Source organism: Choloepus didactylus, chromosome 1, assembly GCF_015220235.1.
Source record: "Choloepus didactylus isolate mChoDid1 chromosome 1, mChoDid1.pri, whole genome shotgun sequence".
NCBI classification, from domain to species: Eukaryota; Metazoa; Chordata; class Mammalia; order Pilosa; family Megalonychidae; genus Choloepus; species Choloepus didactylus.
In genome coordinates this window covers 244,225,688-244,244,133 of record NC_051307.1, presented here as the reverse complement: position 1 = coordinate 244,244,133, position 18,446 = coordinate 244,225,688, and the positions used below count along the sequence as shown (strand labels likewise).

General features: G+C 52.8%; 1 protein-coding gene across 2 annotated transcripts in view; it reads left to right on the top strand.

Annotated features, from left to right (window-relative positions):
• Nucleotides 1-888: 888 nt before the first annotated feature.
• SLC6A6 (solute carrier family 6 member 6) overlaps nucleotides 889-18,446 on the top strand; it is an 83,728-nt gene continuing 66,170 nt past the window's right edge. For both annotated transcript variants that reach the window (XM_037802613.1, XM_037802616.1), the window contains exons 1-2: nucleotides 889-1,175; nucleotides 14,741-14,778. The gene's annotated coding sequence lies outside the window, so the exon portion shown is untranslated. The remainder of the gene's footprint in view (nucleotides 1,176-14,740; nucleotides 14,779-18,446) is intronic.

The window sequence follows — 18,446 nt, the reverse complement described above, 5'->3', positions numbered from 1 at the left end:
CACATTAGCTGGCACTGGCTTGGCACTTTCTAGGTGCGGGTGGCAGGCTGCACGCTATGCTGTTAACTTTGAATCCTCCCAGCAACCCAAGGAGAGAGGGTCTACTCTTCTTATCTCCATTTTACAGATTTGGAAACGGAGGCCCAGAGAGCTTGCTTCACCTTGCCCAAGGTCAGCTGGGACCAGGCAAAGTCAGGATTCCCAGAGCGCTTTACCTGGCTTCACACCACAATCTCACCCTCAGACCACGAGGAGACAGGGAGAGAGGGCTCCCCGTGCCCATTCCCCGCCCTCCCCTCGCCCCCCAGGCTAAGACGCCAGGAAGACTGGCTCAAGAGGTCGCGGTGAGGTGTGAGCCCTGTGGGGTTGGAACCTCCCAGCTCGGGGAGCCCCGGGCCCCACCCCATGAGCCCAGGTTGGTGCCCAGTGGTGAGGTTTGGGGGCAGGCGTTGGAGAAGAGGGGGAGAGGCAGAGTCAGGGGTGGGGAACGGGCTCTCTCTGGCTCTTTACTGGAAGGCAGGAGGGGAGCTGAAGACGGCTCTGTATCCCTTGACCCCAGCGTTTGGGAAGTGGGGGAGGAACGTTTCCTTGCAAAACCCAGAGAGCTAATGGGGTAAGCAGTGGCCCGAGTATTCCCCGCGAGGGGTGAGGGTGTGTGCGCGCGCGCTCGGCGTGCCCGGGCTCTTTGTGCGTCCGAGCCAGTGCGCGCGTGCGTGCATGTGTGTGTGTGCGTGTGTGTATGCTTGTGAGTATTGTGTGCGTGCGTGTGTGAGTCCGCGCTTGGGGCGGGGCTGGGCACCCAGGCCCCGCCCCCGGGCCCGCCCCGGCCCCCCGCCCCGCCCCGCCCCCGGCCCGGCCGAGCTGGTATTTTTCCACCCAGCAGGATGGGTGATGCTGAGAGCTGCCTCCTCAGACAACAGATACGCGAGGTCAGGAAGAAGCCGCTTATAAATTACCGCTTCTTCCGCGCCGCCGGCAGCTCCGAGCCTCGGCCCCTGGCTTCAGCCCCGAGCCGTTGCCAGCGCCCAGCCCGGAGAACCGTGAGCCCAGAGGCCGAGCCAAGTGGAACAGGAGCGCGGAGCCCGCGGGGCCAGAGCTCCAGCGCGCGGACGGCCCCCGGCGAGTGGAACCGAGTACGGCTGAGCGCAGCGCGGGGAGCGCGGCGGCCACCCCAGGTAACCCGGAGAGACGGCGCGGGGAGCCGGGCGCGCGGAGACGGCGCAGCCCGGCTGCCCGGAGCCCCCTCCCCATCCCCGCGCCGCGAGCCTCCTCTGCGTTCCGGCTAGTCCGGGGCTCCTCGCTGCCGAGTGCCCCGCATTCTGGCTCCCCTTTCACCACCGAGGGCGGGCTGGCTGTTATTGTTTCCCCAGGCGCAAGGGCTCGCGCTTCTAGCGCAGGCGGCAGGTGTGTGTGTGTGTCCGTGTCCCTGTGTAGGTCTCTGTGTCTCTGAGTGTGGCTGTTTCTCCATATCTATCCCCAGCGGTGTGCGCTCGGCGGTTCCAGTGTGTGTCTGCTGTTTGTACCCTGGACTGTGTCTCTGTGTCCAGGTGTACCGGTGGGATCCGCATGTGTCCTGATACCTGATTGGAGCGGTGTCTCTCTGTCTTCCGATGTGTGCCGGGGTGTGTCTGAATGTTCCTGAGAATGGTTGTGTCTCCAGGTTCCCTGGCTGTGGGCCCTTGTGTGCCCTCAGCTGTACCCAAGGGAGTGTCCCCCGGTGCCAAGAAGGCTGAAGGGCCAGAGCTGGTTCTGCAGGGCAGGAAAGGCACTGACTGGGGAGAAAGGATCTGGCAGCATCTCTCCGACGGATGCGTGTGGCGTGCAGGTGGCAGTGCTAGCTTCCAGCAGTCTCGAGTGGCGGGACCGAGGCTCCCAGGGTCCCAGGTTCAGAAGGTGCCCCCCAGAGGTGGGTGGGGGGCAGATGAGCTGCAGGCAGAGCCAACAGGGCACATCCTCCACAGACTTTCCCCCTTCCTTCTGCAGGTTCCCCTTTTGGGCAGGAGGTTCTCATTACGCCTCCCACCAGGGAAGCCATGGCCTGTGAATCCCAGGACCTCCTCCTACAGCCCGGGCCGAGGTGGGATGGGGGCACACATCCCCAAATCCAGACTTCAGCCTGGATTAGGGTGGGGGGAGGGGGACGTGCGTGTGGCCTTCCTGGGCATGCGGAGGGAGGTGTGTGTTGGGCAGGGCCACTGGCTTGACTATTTTGGTCACCTCCGGGCCTTTGCCAGATCCCAGCCTCCCCCACCCACGACCAGCCCCAAAGCCTTGGGCGGCAGCCTGGGCCCCCATTTCCTGGCTCGGGGGAATAAATCAGCTCAGTGACCACCCAGACGCTTGAACAGAGGGCCTGCGGGCTGAGGTTTAGTGGCGCGTGGCTCTGATTGGACTTCGGTAAATTGGCCCCCGCTTTGGCTCTGCTGGCTTTCAAATAAATGTCACAGAAGAGATCTTCTTTAAATTTCTTTTTAATTTTTTTGTTGGCTGGAAGGGAGGGGATCTCATCCAGAGCCTCCCCGCCAGAAGGAGTTTATTTTTATGAGCGCGCTCGGGAGCGGGTGAGTGCTTAGCAACTGCCTGCCTCCTTCCGCCATGGAGTCAGTCATCTAAGGGGGGTGGGTGTGGGCCTGAGGGGGTTAGGGTGGAGGTGGGGGAAGGAATTTCATCAGGATGGTGTTGGTAGGAGAGAGGGAGGAATTGAGAGCGCTGCCTGAGAACCTACTATAGGGTGGGATTGGCAGAGGGACTTGGGAAGGTTTAAGCCTGGCTCAGCCCCCAGCTAACCTTGGGCAACCGCTTTGGGGCCTCAGTTTCCTTCTCTGCAAAATGGGCAGAACAGAGTCTGGTTGCAGGGTGAGCCAGGGACTGCGAGGCAGGAGCTTGGCCCCAGGGAGCCAAGTTCAAGAACCGTTCCTCTGCCTTAATTGGCTGGTGACCTTGGGAGCGTCCTCTTGGCCTCTCCAAACCTTGGCTTTCATCTCTGGCCTTGCAAGGGTGCCACCACCTGCCTCATTGTGTCCTTGAGGGGATTGAGGGAGATGAGGCTGAATAAGCCGGTGGTAAGCTGCAAAGCTGGGCTGGGCCGCGGGGCTGCTGATTAAAAGGTGTCACGAGGTCCTGGGTCACTGTGGTATGTGGCAAGTGCCAGCGTGCACTGGGGAGCCTTTGTCCTTCGGGGATACCCTTGTGCTGATCTGTGGCACTGCTGCTGTCGACCTCCCTTGCCCCGTCTCCCACACCTCACCCTGCCGCGATTGGGTCACGTCTGCTTTGTAGATTCCGGACATCCTGGTGGATAGTGCCCATTTTATAGACTGGCAGACTGAGAGCCTCTGATTTGTTAGCGGCGGGATTGGGATTCAAAAGGCTTTCCCTCGACCAGCTGAATTTTGGTTCCATTGGAACTTTGGTCACTGGACGTCCTTGGGGGTTGGGATTGGATCAGGGTCTGGCGAAAACAAGGGACAAAGGTTCCCAGGTCCTCAGGGCTGGAGGGAGAGCATGTGGGCACCTCCTTCCTGTCCCTCGCTATTCATCCTCGCTTCTCTCTGTCTTTTTGGGGAGCCCTCCTGCCTCCTGCCATAATCTCGGCAGGCTGCAGCCTCCCAACCTCCCACCCCCAACAGATACGCAGTTTGGGCTCTGGGGACCTTATTTTCTAACCCCAACTTGCCCACCTGTCCATCTGTCGTAGGATTGGGGAGCTGTACTTCTCTGAAAGTCTTTCCAAAGGTCCTGGAATGATACGATGTTTGTGAGTTGTTGAACGCATTCCTCTATATAGGAAAGAGTTGAGAAATAAATTTCAAGGATCGTCCGGAATGCAGCTCAGTGGCAGCAGGAGGCACTGGGAAGTGGGGCTGGCCTGGAGCCCTGGGGTCACCCCAGCTGGCAGGGCTGATCCCCGCACTCCTGCAGAAGCTCAGTAGCAAAAGTCAGATTCTCTGGGGCTGTGTGTCACTCCTTCACATTTGCCAACTTGTCTAGGCTGAAGCGTTTGTTTGGATTTATGGGTTCTGGGGGAAAAGTGCAGCGTGGCCTTTGAGCGGGAATGAGAGCTCTTTTTAATGTGCCCTGTGTGGTTGGTTAATAAACCTTGGCTGCGGTCATTTCAGGGCAGACACTGGATTTGAGGTAGAGTGTTGCGCTTTCGAGGAGCTCCAAGCCCCAGGAGAAATAGGACCGTGTGGCAGTTGTCCTTGGGATGCTATGAAAAAGACTCAAGGAGTAACTGAATGTGCTCTGATGGTGGGTAGTAGCAGGAGCGCCTCCTAAGAGAGGTGATGCTGGAGTTGGCATTTTCTGTGGGTGGAGAAATGGGATGGACTGGCATTCCAGGCACGGGGCCCTGCAGGTACAAAGGTACGGAGGCATATATAGCCAAACGGGTTTCTAGAACAGGTCCCCCAGGGTCCCACCAGGGCTGCGTTTGACAGGAACCAGAAGTCCAAGGGCCTTGAATGCTGGGTAACCGGGCTTGGGCTCTATCTGGAAGGCAGCGGGGATTTGAAAAAGGATGAGACTGGGTTTGGGGACAATAGTGGGGGAGCCAGCCAGGCACACCTGGAGGCCAGGAGAGCCCCTGATGGTGATACGAGGAACCAAGCTGGGGTCCAGGAGACAGAGGGTGGCTGGGCCACTGCTGGGCAGGGGACGAAGCATTTTCTGTGCCAGTGTGTCTCACCCCATCAGCACGGGGTGACAGCCTGGGCATGCTGTTTAACAGGTACGCTACACAGGCCATTAATTCCTCTCCAGGAGCACGCAGCCCCAGCATCCTTAGGGTGAGTTGCTCTGACTTGGTCAGGGCTGTGGGGTGTCCCTTCCTACCTCTCCTCGTTGGGGGCTTCCTTTGGGAACCTGAGCTAAGGCTGATGCTAAGGGTGGGGGTTCCAGGGTAGGGAGTGAGTCAGACGTGGCTGCTCTGCATCTAAAGCTCCACGGGGCTTGGCCAACTAACTCTCTTGTAAAAACCAACATGCAACTACCCACCCACCCACCCAAAACAATAAAAAGATGCTGGTGGGGAGGGGAGGGGGGCACTGGCAGAGTTGGGGGCTGATCAACCGTGTTTGTTGGTTCAGGCATCAGAATTATCTGGTGGGTGGGGGGAGGATTTAGGTGCTGTTTTTAAAAAGCAAATTCAGATTCCCAGGCCCCACCTAGACATCCTGAATCGGAATTTCCGGAGGCCTGGGAATCTGCTTCTTCCAAAGTTTCCCACATGCTTAAAAAAAAACCACGTTATTTTTAAATGAAGATCTAATTTACGTGCTGTGAAATGCAAAGATTATGTTACAGTCTGATGCATTTTGGCAAGTTTATATATCCATAGATTATACAGATGTATCTGTCCAGAACCCCAGCAAGTTTTGTGCCCTCACCTCCCAGAGGGGAACCACTTCCTGATTTAGTTTGGCCAAACCTGGAGCTTGTAAATGGAATTGGACCGCGTGATCTTTTGTGTCTGGCTTCTTTTCCTCTGCCTAACATTTTTGCCAGCTATCCTTGCTGTTGAAAATACCAATAGTTAGTTCCTTTTTATTGCTGAGTAGTAGTCTGTTGTATGGATGTTCCACATTCGTTTATCCCTTTTCCTGTTGGTGGACATTGGCATTGTTTCCACTTGGGGGCTACAACGAATAAAGCTTTTATGAACATTCTTGTACAAATTTTTTTTTTTTTTAAATCCTCTAACAGTGTTGCTGCTGGGTCATAGGGTAGATGTATATTTAACTTTATAAGAATCTGCCAGATGACTCTTTTTAATTATAAAAACAATATGCCTTAGGCAAGATGAAACTGGATAAAGGAAGAAGTGAAGTTTTCCCTGACCTGCCAAGTCTTTTCCCCCATTCAGTGCACCATCTAGTTACCTATTTATCCATCCATCCTTCTGTCTGTCATCTGTCATTATCATCATGAAGACCTTTAAGGCTATATGTTTTCCTCTACTTACAGCTTTAACTGTATCCCTCAGTTTCTGTATGGAAACATATTCCTTTCTTTCTTTTATTACCTTCTAAATCAGTATTTATTTCCTCTTTGTTTTGATTTCCTCCTTGACCCAGGGGTTATTTTGGATCTGTTCCACCGGCTAGCTGTAATTCTGTTTTTGTTTTTAACAGACTGTGTTGCACTATTCTTGGTTAGCAAGCTTGCTCTGTTCAAACCACGGTAGACCATTGCGAACCTGCTAGTGTGTCAGAATGTACAGCTCTGCAGGGCCATTCTGAGCATCTGTGTTCAGAATCTGCTGAGCTGATCTGGTTTGTCTTAATCACCCTGGAGTTCTGCCAGCTCATCGAAGGAAACACTCCCTGCCAGTGACTTTGAACTTGCATTGGAGGGTGGGCAAAGGAACCTCCTGGGCCCATTCAGCATTCAGAGAAGGGATGGACCTGATATTTATGGAGCATCCACATATTCTCTCCCTTTCTGTATCTAACCCTTGCACCTGCCTTGTGAGCTAGGGTTGTGACCTCCATCTGATAAGCGAGCTCATCAAGGCTCAGAGAAGCAACCTGCCCTAGCTCACACAACTAGAAAAGAGAATTTGAACCAGAGTCCACCTGACAGCAAAGCTCATCTGTGCTTCTGTAAATGTTTCTTGATCATTTACTGTGTGTCAAGCACGCAGGGCAGGAAGGACAGGGAGACATAAATAAAATGACCCCTCAGTGAAAGTAATTCTCAGTTTTCATGGAGAGTAGGGAGAGAAGATCTGTATCTGGAGGAGATTAAGCAGCAATCCCAGGGGGTTTATGCCAAGGCCAAGCAAACCTCCAGGCTCAGAATGCAGCGGAAGGGCAGAGGGAGAGCCCCCCAGCTGCAGGGGAGTTTGGGATCTTTGGGACCTCGGTAATCCCACCCACTCCAAAGAGTGTTGAGTTCCCCAGAGAGGCACAGAACAATTCAGAGCCATAAAAACATTGTTCAGAAATTGTTCTTCCCCAATTCCACCCTACGACTGATTCAGGGATTATGTAAAGCTCCCCTTTCCCAGAGGTGCATTTAAGGACAAATTTGTGGCAATCCCTCCCGATGCTCTCAGACCCTGATTTTATCACAGTTAATGGGGAAAATGGGGGAGAGAACAAAGCTCTAACGATTGGAGAGATCCCTTGGGGCTTCGCTATTCCTGAGACATCCCCAGAATCACGCACCTGGGGCCCGGGACATGGTGAGCCGCTCTGGTCACTGTGGAATAACGACGTGGAGGGGGAGAGTACTGCTGTCCCTGGGGCCAAGGGATGTCCTCCCGCTCCCTCCTCCCATAAATGGGTGTCTGAGTGGGCCTGGGCTGGAAGGCAGGAGAGCTGAGTTCTCACCCTGGTTCTGCTCGCCTCGGGTCCTTCTTGGCCCCCTCCGAGCCTGGAGATAAAGGCTGCTCGGCCCTGATGGAGGCTCATGGCTTCAAAGACATTCCGTCACTTCATGGAACCTGGTATCTCCTCTCCAGCTTGCGTGTCACCTCAGCTCAAGGCAACATCTTCCTTACCACCCCTATGCCTCCTGGGCACCTTCTCTGTCTTCAAGGGACCAACTCTGAGTAGGCTACTCTCCTGCTCAGAAGCCTTCTATGGCTCCCTAGTGCTTTTTGAAATCAAGTCCTAACTGCTTAGCATGGCATTCGAGGCCCCTCATGATCTGGCTCCTGGCCAGTGTTTACCGCCTTCTACCAGAGCTTCTTTCCTCTCCCCTTCGGGTGTGTCTGGTTTCCCCTCCTAGGCTGAGCAGTGGGTTTGCCCATCCCTGGCCATGCAGTTTCCTCAGCCTCCAAACCCCATCCTCTCGTCTCTCCTTATCCCACTCTTTGAAGGCCAGCTCGAGGCTACCTGCTCCTTGAAGCTTCCCTTGAGCCCTTTACCAGTGCCTGGTACATTGTAAGCCCTCAAAAATATTACCTGAATTACAGTGGACTTACTTTCTCCCTACTCTGAGCCCCCATAGCCCTTTCTCTGGCTCAAGCTCAGAGCTTTGTGGTCTTACCTTATATCTATCCACCTTGACTTAGGACACCTCCAGGGGAAGGACTGATGTTTCAGCAGACAACACAGAGGCTGGTGCACAAGTAAAGAGCATTTGACTCCCTCTATCCAAAATGAGCACCTGTAGTTTTAATAGTTGGGTGAATCCAGGCTTGAAAATTATATCCACTTATCCACTATCCATCCCTGCATCCACCCATCCATCCCTCCCTCCATTCATCCATCCACTCATCTATCCTTCCATCTACCCATCTACCCATCTACCCATCCATTTCTCCATCCACCCATCCATCCTCCATCCATTCACCCATCCATCCTTCCATCTGTCTACCCACCCATCCATCCCTCCCTTTCTCCCTCTCTCTCCCTCCCTCCCTCCCTCCCTCCATCCCTCCATCTACTCATCTACCCATCCACCCATCCATCTCTCCATACATCCATCCATCCGTCCATCCATCCATCCATCTTCCCTCCCTCCCTCCATTCATCCACCCATCCACCCATCCATCCATCCCTTCATCCATTCACCCATCCATCCCTCCATCTGTCCACCCATCCATCCATTCCCCCATCTACCCATCCCCCTTCCCCCATCCTTCCCTCTATTCATCCATCCATCCATTCATCTATCCCTCCATCTACCCATCCACCCATCCATCTCTCCATCCATTCACCCATGCATCCTTCCATCTGTCCACCCACCCACCCATCCATCCATCCTCCCTCCCTCTATCCACCCAGCCATCCACCCATCCATCCATCTGTCCCTCCCTTTCTCCCTCCCTCCCTCCCTCCATCCCTCCATCTACTCATCTACCCATCCACCCATCCATCTCTCCATACATCCATCCATCCGTCCATCCATCCATCCATCTTCCCTCCCTCCCTCCTTTTCATCCACCCATCCACACATCCATCCATCCTTTCATCCATTCACCCATCCATCCCTCCATCCATCCACCCACCCATCCATCCATCTCTCCTCCATGTACCCATCCCTCCATCCACCCATTCATCCACTCATCTATCCTTCCATCTACCCATGTACCCATCCATCTCTCCATCCATTCACCCATCCATTCACCCATCCATCCCTCCATCCATCCATTCATCCATTTCACCCATCCATCCTTCCACGCATCCATCCACACATCCATCTCTCCATCCACCCATCCCTCCATCCACCCATCCTTCCCTCCATCACCCATTCATCCACTCATCTATCCTTCCATCTACCCATCTACCCATCCATCCCTCCACCCACCCATCCATCCATCCCTCCATCCACCAGGGTTTGATTGTCCTTGGCTTCTGGCATGCTCTGTGTCCTAGGCAAGCCCCTTCCCCTCTCTGGTCCTCGGTTTCCTAACCACGGAGGGTGGCCTGGCTCTGCCTCATGTGTGGAGGAAATACCTGCTGAGTAAAGGAAAGAAGAACTTTCCTTCTCTCTGTCCTGGGAATGCACACCGTCACTGTCACCACGTGAGGTGCTGCCCTGTGGGTCCCCTTCAAGGAGGCAGTTGTCTTCCTGTTTGTTTTTCAAGATGTCTTAGCCCTCAGTCTGAAAGGAAGCTCCCAGATTTGGGGACTGGAGTTCCTGTTCTGAGCAGAGCTATAGCAACAAGCTTTTAGAAAGAAACATTTCCTCTGGGAACAATGTCAGTATTTCTTCCACCATTGGTAGAAGAACATAAATTAGAACAGACCTTAAAAAAAGAAAAGAAAAGAAAAACCCAAACCTGCCCACCCATTTCCACAAGTCCTGGGCACAGTTTATTTCGTTATCATCCTCTTCTCACCAGGGGAAGGTGGCCTTTTTTTAAAGCACCATATCCCAGACCTGGAAAAAACTGTATCAGTCACTGCAGAACAACCTCCAGAGGCAACTCAGGTCCACAAGCATGTTTTGTGTTGTCCACACAGAGATTTATAAATTTGAGCCAATGTTTTTAAAATGTGGGGTTTTGGGGGTGTGTGTTTCTATTGGCATGTGCATCTGGTCATCTGGTTTCCCTGGACACAGTGGGAAGACAAAGAGCCCTGGGACTTCCTTCCCACCCAGCAGCTGTCGATGTTATTGGGGAACAGCCGCCTCCTCGGATGGGGCCTGGGCCCCCCCAGGGTGGTGTCCACCCGCAAGCCACTTGTTCAGTGATGTCATGGCCTGACCCTACAGTTATTGCAACGTGCACCCTTAGGCAGGTGGAGCAGTGGCCTGGCACTAGGAGTCAGGAGCCCTGAGCTCCATCCCTGCCTCACTAGGGGCAAGCCTAATGCCCACACTGATCCCCAGTTACTCTATCCCTGACGTGGGTGTCATTAAAATAAGATTGCCCTACTTCGGACCCTCCAGTGTCCTCCTGTTCCTTAAACATGCCAGATGCCCTTCTGCCTCAGGGCCTTTGCACTGGCTTTGCCTTCTGCCTCGACTTCCCTGCTCCCAGGGCCTCACGTGGCTCACTCACCTCTTTCAGGCCTTTTGCTCAGACATCACTTTTCCGGTGAGGCCTTCTCTGTTCAGTGTATTTATTTGTTGTCTCCCCACTTCCCCAGAGTTGGCCTCCTTGAGGGCAGAGAGTTGGCCTGTCTTGCCCAGTCTCAGGGAAGGTGCTTGGCATTCATCGACACCCCGAACGGGTGGCTGGAGGGAGAGATGGGAAGGAGGAACGGAGGATGGCTGCTTGTTTGCTCAGTGCGCAGCAGGGCCTGGCGCAGCTAACCGTTCAATCAGTGTCCATTCTTATCCAGCTTTGGTCTGGGGGTCATTGGACCCCAGGAGTGGCCAGGCAGGGTGGGCATCCATACCAATGACACGAGGCCGGGTCTGGCTAAGTGTAGTGTCCCACAAACATGGAGCCCCAATTGCTGCTCTAGTTCATTCAACAGAGCTAAGTGCAACGTATGAGATAGTGATTCGTGGACTTGAATCAACAGCCCCTTGAATGGGAGGCGAGTTCTAGTTCTGTATTCACGCTCAGGGTGTGCTGAATTTATGGATTAGTTTTTGGTGCCGACCTCTATCACTTACACAGGGTGCATGTTGGGGTGTGGGGGTGTCCAAGGCTGGAGCAGGTGAAATCTGAGTGGCCCCCGCACCGTAAGATGTGCCATGGGGGAACACCCCATGCACCAGGCTGGAGGACATCTCTAGATCACTGCCCACCTTCGAGGGCAGGGCCTGTGCCAGCTTCTCCTTTGAAACTCCAAGGTGCTTGCTCCAAAACCAGACCCCTTGCTTCAGAGGCAGCCAGACACTTCCAAACACCTCAAATCTGACATGTTATTTTCAATGTGTTTTGTTCCCTGGGCTGGCTGTGGCTGAGCCTGGGGATGGGTAACAGCTCCTTACGTCTGATTACAGTCACATCTGGCGTGGTGGGTCCTGCCCCTCTCCTGAGCTGTAGAGGGGCTGGCCATCAGTTTGCAAGTTGAGAGATACCAGAGAATTTTGTGTTCCCTCTCTTGACATTTTATTACCCCGACCTCTGGCTTGTCATTACTCCAGGCCCTGGCTGCAGAGGCTGGGAGCAGCCCGCTCCGGGGATTGTTTGGCTACATCTTGTCTCTGACTCGGAACACTTTAACAGCAACAATAATAATAATGACATATCCCAGTGATCCTCAGACTTGAAAACGTGTACAATCATCTGGGAATCTTGTTAAAATGCTTCTGCCACTGCAGCAGGCTTAAAAGTCTGTTTCTTACCAATTCTGAGACAATGCTGCTACTTCTGGGCCAGGAAACACACTTTGTAAAGGAGATAAAATAGCTATTGAATGTCTACTGTGCTTTCTAAGCCAGGCCCTGTGCTTTCTAAGCGTCATCTTGAGTTCTCACAAAAGATACTGTTGTTCCCCCTTTGCAGATTTAAAACAAGCAAACAAACAAACAAAAAACCAGAGAGGGCAGGTAACTTTCCCAGGGTCACACAGCCGGGCCGCTGCCGAGCCAGGCCCTCTCGGCCAGGGCTACCTTGGAAAGGATGCTTGTGGGGAAGCCGTTTTCTACTGAACATTGTCCGTGGTCCAAAAGCCACAGGAGGCTTTTCAAGGCAGCCAAGTCGGATGTAAATCAGGGGAGAACGCTGGCAGCCAGGCAGTGCTGACAGCGGGGCAGCCACAGGGCAGGGTCAGGACAAGGCCCGTGGCGGGATTTGGTGCTGACGTGCTGCCCTGGGATGGAGGAGCCATTGGGGGGGTGTTCACAGCTCCTTTTGGAGGCCAAGGAGGCACCGAGGCACTCTCCTACAGCTTCCCCCACTGTTTAGACAAATTCCAGGGTGGACAGGGCTGGCTGGGAGGGTTGGCTGGGGTGGGCGTAAGCTGGGACCTGGTGCTTTAGTTGTTTAAAGATGGGTTCATCCTTGAAACCATGCAGGTGTTTTCCTTAATCGGGGGCCTGCTTGGAGGAGAGAAGTACTGTGGTCTCCCGCCTGGCTGGGGATTTATTTTTGCACCAGGCACCTGCCCTCAGGAACTGGGAGGAATAGGGCAGAGACTTGCCATCTTGCTGCTGGAAATATGGTCTCTGGTCCAGCAGCACGGGGCTCTCCTGGTTAGAAAAGCAGAATCTTGGGCCCCAGGCCAGCCCTGCTGACTCAGCCTCGATGGGGATGGGTCCAACAATCCGTGTTTTACTAAGTCCTCTAGGCAAATCGGATGCAGGCTTAGCTTGGAGAAGGGTTGATTTCAACATCTAGGCACTATGGGGGTAGGTGGGTGGGGAGTTTAGTCCTAACCTTTGTAAAGTAGCACTGCAGGGGACCTCAGATGTCATTTCATCTGCACCACTCCCCTCCCATTTTTCTTCTGGGCTGAGAGGCTGAGAATCAGATATAAAGGGACTTTGCGTAAAAGTGCACAGTAAATTCTAGGCAGCATATGCATCTGGTTTCTTATGATCGCAAGTGGCAGAAATCAGTTCAAGCTAAAGCAAGCAACAAGCAAAAGAATGTTTATTGACTCCCGTTACTGAAAAGCCGAGGGTCGTACTTCAGGCATGGCTCGATCCAGGTGCTGAGAGATGTCACTGGGACTCGGTTTCTTTCTCTCCAATTCTGGGTCCCAGGTATTGCTGTGTTGGGTCCATTCTCCTAGAGGTGTCCTTTAGCTGCTCCAGGCTTACCTCCTCCCAGGATAGCCATAATCTCAGTAGAGAAAGAGCCTTTGTCTTTCCCAATATTTTTGGCAAAAGTTCCAGTCGTCATTCTCACTGTCCAGACTTGGGTCATGTTCCTGTCAATGAACTGATTGTGGCAGCAAGCCTGGCTTCACAAGCTCACCCTTGGAAGTAGGAGGTGGGGTCAGCCCACCAGATCTCATGGGCTGAGAGCAGGTCGGGTGAGGGTCTCCAGATCAAAAATATGCAGGTTCTCCCCCCATGACTCCAGGCTTGTCCTTCTCTCTGAGCTGGGCTGGCTTCATGCGTCTCGTATGGTTACACCCCAAGCAGAATCACGTTCTCCTTCCTCTGGCTTTCCAGGAATTGTGCAGTTGTGCTTTAAACATACTAACTCCCTCTTTCCTTTCCCTTTTACCTCCCACCCTTTGATATAATCCAGAATATTAGAGTCCCTGTTAACGCATCCGCCTCCCACACCCATGGCAGACCTTGCGAATCCACCCCAATCTCCACTGAACTCCGTGTCCATCCAGGCGATAAAACCTCGATGGCACCTTGTTATGGTTTCACTCTCCATGTGTCATGCCAGGCTCTGAGTGGCTTGTTCACTGCTGTGATCCCAGGGCCAACAACAGTATCTGGCACATAATATGTGCTCAGTTAATTGTTGAATGTAGGGGCCGTAGCACGGTCACAAGGGTGCCTCGTTTGGAGGAGCTCTGCAGACCATGGGACCCGCATTTACTGACTGGTGCTCAGATTTGTTTTTGAGTTCTGGGAAAGAGGCTCCAAGGGCAGGCCTGCAGGTGCAAGAGGTTGGAGAAGTGAGTGAAGAAGGACCCAGACCTGGAGACGTCTCTCTGCCCTCTCACCTCCCTTTGCTAAATCCCATCTGAATTGTCCTTTGAAACGTAGGGAACCTACCTTTTCCTGGTTTTCCACTTTTTTTTAAATTCTGGGAAACCGGGAGAACCTTCCGGCTTCAAGGCAAATAGCTTTGCTGGTGGAACAAGAGGGAGAGGTAACTGCCCCCACTTGTGTTTCTTCCCAACCTGAGTTCCAAAGAACATGAGGTGTTTATTTAACAAGAGAGCGAGGAAGCTGGGGCCCTCACATCTGGGGGTCTGTGTGGCCCCACAAAGTTAAGGAGGTTTCCTTGGCGTAGGAGTACTCAGAGCATTCACACTTGTGTGCTAACTAGTGTTGGGTCCTTGTCATCCAGGAGTCTGGGGCTCCCACAACCCTCCTTTCGACGCTTGGCTGGTCCTCTTGGGGGGCAGGCAAAGACCTGGGTGCAGGAGCGAATTGTCTGTGTGAGTGTTGGCGTATGGGTCTGGGTGTGAGTGTGTGAGTGTGGACCTGCGTGCAAGAATGTTTGTGTCTGACTGGGAGGCTGTGTGTGTCTCTGAGCACGTGTAGTATGTGTGTGTGAATTGTGCCTGGCTGAGCGTGTGTGTGTCTCCGCGTGGAGGAGTGTGTGTGCACGTGTGTGTGCACGTGTGGGAGTCTGGACATCCCTCTCCAGCACATGTTATGTTTTGTGGTCACATGTGGGAAGAGGATGTGGAGTCCCTTGCACAGTCAGACTCTGACAGAATATTCTTTTCTTTTCTTCTTGCAATAGGTCCAAAACCACAGCTTTTGCTGAGGAGACTCCAAAACGTAAGTGACATGTAGACCTCTCTGGTGGCATCAGTGTCTGGCCGTGGGTGCCTGGAGGCGGGAGTGGGGGTGCTCAGGAACTCAGGGTGTCCTCCCGGCTCTAGGAGGAGAGGACAGACAGCCCCTGCCTCGAGGCCTGAGGACCTTGTCCACACATCACCTCTGGGTGGTGGGTCCCCTGGTCTGGGTTGGCTCCCTGGGCCCACCCACCTGGTCCCCAGCCTGCCTCCTGCGCCAGGAAGGCAGCTCTGCCAGATGGAACGAGCACTGGTTTAGGAGTCCTCGCCTGGGTTGCCTCCTGGCTTTGCCACAGAATGACCTTAGGCAAGTCCTTTGCTGTCTTCTCAGCCTGTTTCCATGTTTGCAAACAGCGGATAACGAGGCCTTTTTTCCACCCTGCTTTGCCCAGTGTGGTGATGGAGGTCTCTCCAGGCTGATTCTGAAGGATTAGGTATCAGATGCATGTGGAAGGGGGAGCTTGGCTTCTGGCACAGACAAGATGTTCTGGGAATCAGCGCTCTTGTCCCCCTTGTACTTTTTTTTATTTAAAAAAAAAAAAGGAAAACCTTCAAAAAAGTTGCAAGAATATGACAGAGAATTCCCATATAGTTTTCATTGAAGATAATCCTATTGCTAAAACTTGCTATAATATATGCTCTCAAAGTCTTCACATTAATATTATTCTCTTTTTGCTGAATATTATTCTCTTACTGGGGTGTAAGTTGCAGGCACCATGCCCCTTTACCTCTGATCCTTCAGCGTGTATTTTGTAAGAACAAGGCCATTCGGTTATACAACCGCAGCCCAGTTATCAACCCCAGGACATTTAACGTTGACACAATTCTGTTATCTAATCTACAGAGCTAATGGCCTTTTGCTGATTATTTCAATATCTACAGCAACTTTAAAAAAATTCTTATTATTTCTGTTCGGGATCACAACGGTGTTTTTTAAAAGGGGGCTCTTGGGGCGAGAACCTGCCTTGTTCACCCCAATTAGGAACTTCGGTTACCGTAGGGGCTTTCAAAGTTTCTTCCTCACGACGATCAGTAAGAAGTGCCTTCTATGACAGGATGCAGTGCGTGCCCCTGAAACTGAAACCCAAGTTTCACAGTACAAAGCCCATATATTTGCCCTCTCCAGTGTTCTCTTCTGTTCCATAAAAATGACAGTTCTCACCATCTAATTGATTGCTCTGGCATTTGAAAACCCCGGCTTCCTGGGCAGAAGGGTTGGCCCAGGTTGATTTGGTGGGGGGGGGGGGTCACCTGTGAAACCAAGACTAAGAGAAAAGCCGCTTTGTGGGCCCGATGATCTGGCCTATTGCCATCAGCAGCTGGATCCGATCCCATCGTGGCTATCCAAGTCCCCCCCAGCCCAGGGGGACCTGAGCAGCCAGTTTACCTGGGCCCAGGAAATCAGACAGGCGTGTCCCTGCTGGCTGTGACCAGCTGTTGAGTGAGTGTGGAGAAGATCCACCCATCTGGGCCTCCGCAGTCGTTGTCTCAACCCTAATAAATGTCAATGTTACTAATCATTAACAATTATTGAACTCTTTAACTGCATGTGCAATCTGAGCTGAAGACGCTTTATGTAGAGTAGCCCGCTTTATCCTACAACAGCTTTATGAGGTGGGTGCTTGTGTTCCTTTTGGTGCGGGATGGATGAATTTATTGAGCACCTGCTGTGTATCAGGCACTGCTAAGCATTTTATGTACCTGTGCAATCTTCACGATGGCCCTGTGACGTGGAGGCACTGATAAGCCCTCCATTGTATGGTAGGGGAAACTGAGGCTCAGAGAGGCAAATCGGCTGCCCTCCCAAGGTCTCATAGGAAGGATTGGAACTCCAGTTGGCTGACCCCAGTGCTCATGCTGTCCCCCATTACCTTCCCCCTCCTCACCCCAAGCTGGGCGCACTGCCATTCCAGCCCCTTCTTGAGACCTCGCTGCTGGTTAATGAGTAGCAGAGGGAGCCGGGAGAGGAGCCTCCTGCTGCTGCAAAGCCAGAATATGAGTTCTGCTTCCAGATAAAGAGAGTCTTGTGCTAGGGGCCCCAGAACCCTGCCTGGGGTTTACGGCTTTATAGGCAATAAATGGAGCCCGGCCACCATTCCTCTTTTTTGAGACTTGCTGATCTGTCTGCACTTGTGCGTGGGAGCTCATTTTACGGGAGAGGCAGCTAAGGGCTGAGGGGCCGGTTTGCTCTCAGGCCAGACTGATGCCTCCTCCAAGCAGCCCTCTTTGGTTTATTCTTTCTGAAAGGGCTCCCGAACATGGCAGACAGTGGGGTTTGGAGGGGGCATCATGAGAGGAACAGTTGAAGGACAGAAGCTTTTAATTGCCTCTCTGAGATCTAAGGACGACGGGCATGCGCCCATCTTCACTGTGGCTTCTGATCTCTGGGTTTCCATCCGAGTTAAGGGGATGATAATTGCCCATGAGCCTCTCACAGGTTCAGCACGGCCAGGAGATGATGGACAAATGGATGTCTGTCACTTGTTCAGTGGTATCTGAGTTAGTATTAATTAGCCAGTCCCATAAATGATCCCTGACAGGGGACAGACAGCCCATGGAGTGGCAAGTCCATGGAGATGGCGAGTCACACAGTCCCAGGTTCAAATCCTGGCTCCACCCCATGCCAGCTGTGTGGCCTCAAGGGGACTCACTCAACGTCTCTGAGCCTCAGCCTCCCCACCTGTAAAATGGTGCAGCAACTGTGCCCAGAAGGAAAAGCAAGGGGGGACCCGAGGCAACATCACCATTTTGTGATCACAGTGGTGTGTGTGTGTTTAAATTTTCATTTTGAAATAATTTCAAACTTGCAGGACAGGTGCAAAAAGATTACAAAACCCATACAGAGAACTCCAACATACACTCTCCCCAGATACTCAGATTTACCCACTTTAACCTCTCACCATATTTGTTTCATCATTTTGCCTATCCACAGTGGAGGTTTGAAGCCCCCAGTGGGCCTCACAATATCAAAGCCAGACACCCCACATAAAGTTTCTCATTTCATCCTCCATGGCAGGGTTCCTTAGAGCAGCCCCCTCCCGCCCCACCCACCCACTTCAGCTAACAACAGCGGGGCCCAAGTGCCCTGGAACTAGGTCCAATCCTTCCAGAAGAAAGGAGATTCTTAGCAGTGGGAACCTCTTCAGGTTGCCACACCCTAGGGCCAGCTGAGGGTTGCGGGAGGGAGTGTTTGCTAACAGCAAACAGCCCTGCAACTTCCAGTGTCCCCATAAAATGCCACCTGCTGGCTTCGAGCTCATCGAGCAAGCACCTCCGTCTCCACACTCACTTCCAGGAAGGCCCAAGGCATTTATAAAACATTTATTGTTGGTTTACCAGATTATAAGAGTAACACATTTTTTAACGCAGAAAGTTCGGAAAGCCCGGAAAAGCCGAAAGAAGAAAATAAAATTCATCTTTATTCCCACCCTCTAGAAGTTAACCCTGGAGTGCTCTAACAGGACATTCATAAAGGTCTCGGTAATGTAAATCATTTTAATTTTTCTTTTCCAAAGTGTGCTCCCCATGTGTGTAAGTTTGGGATCTTGCTTTTCCTGGGTCTTTGGTCTAAGTCAGAGGTGGGTGAACTTTCCTTAAAGTGCCAGAGATATTTAGGGGCTGCAGATCATATGGCCATAGACAATATGTAAA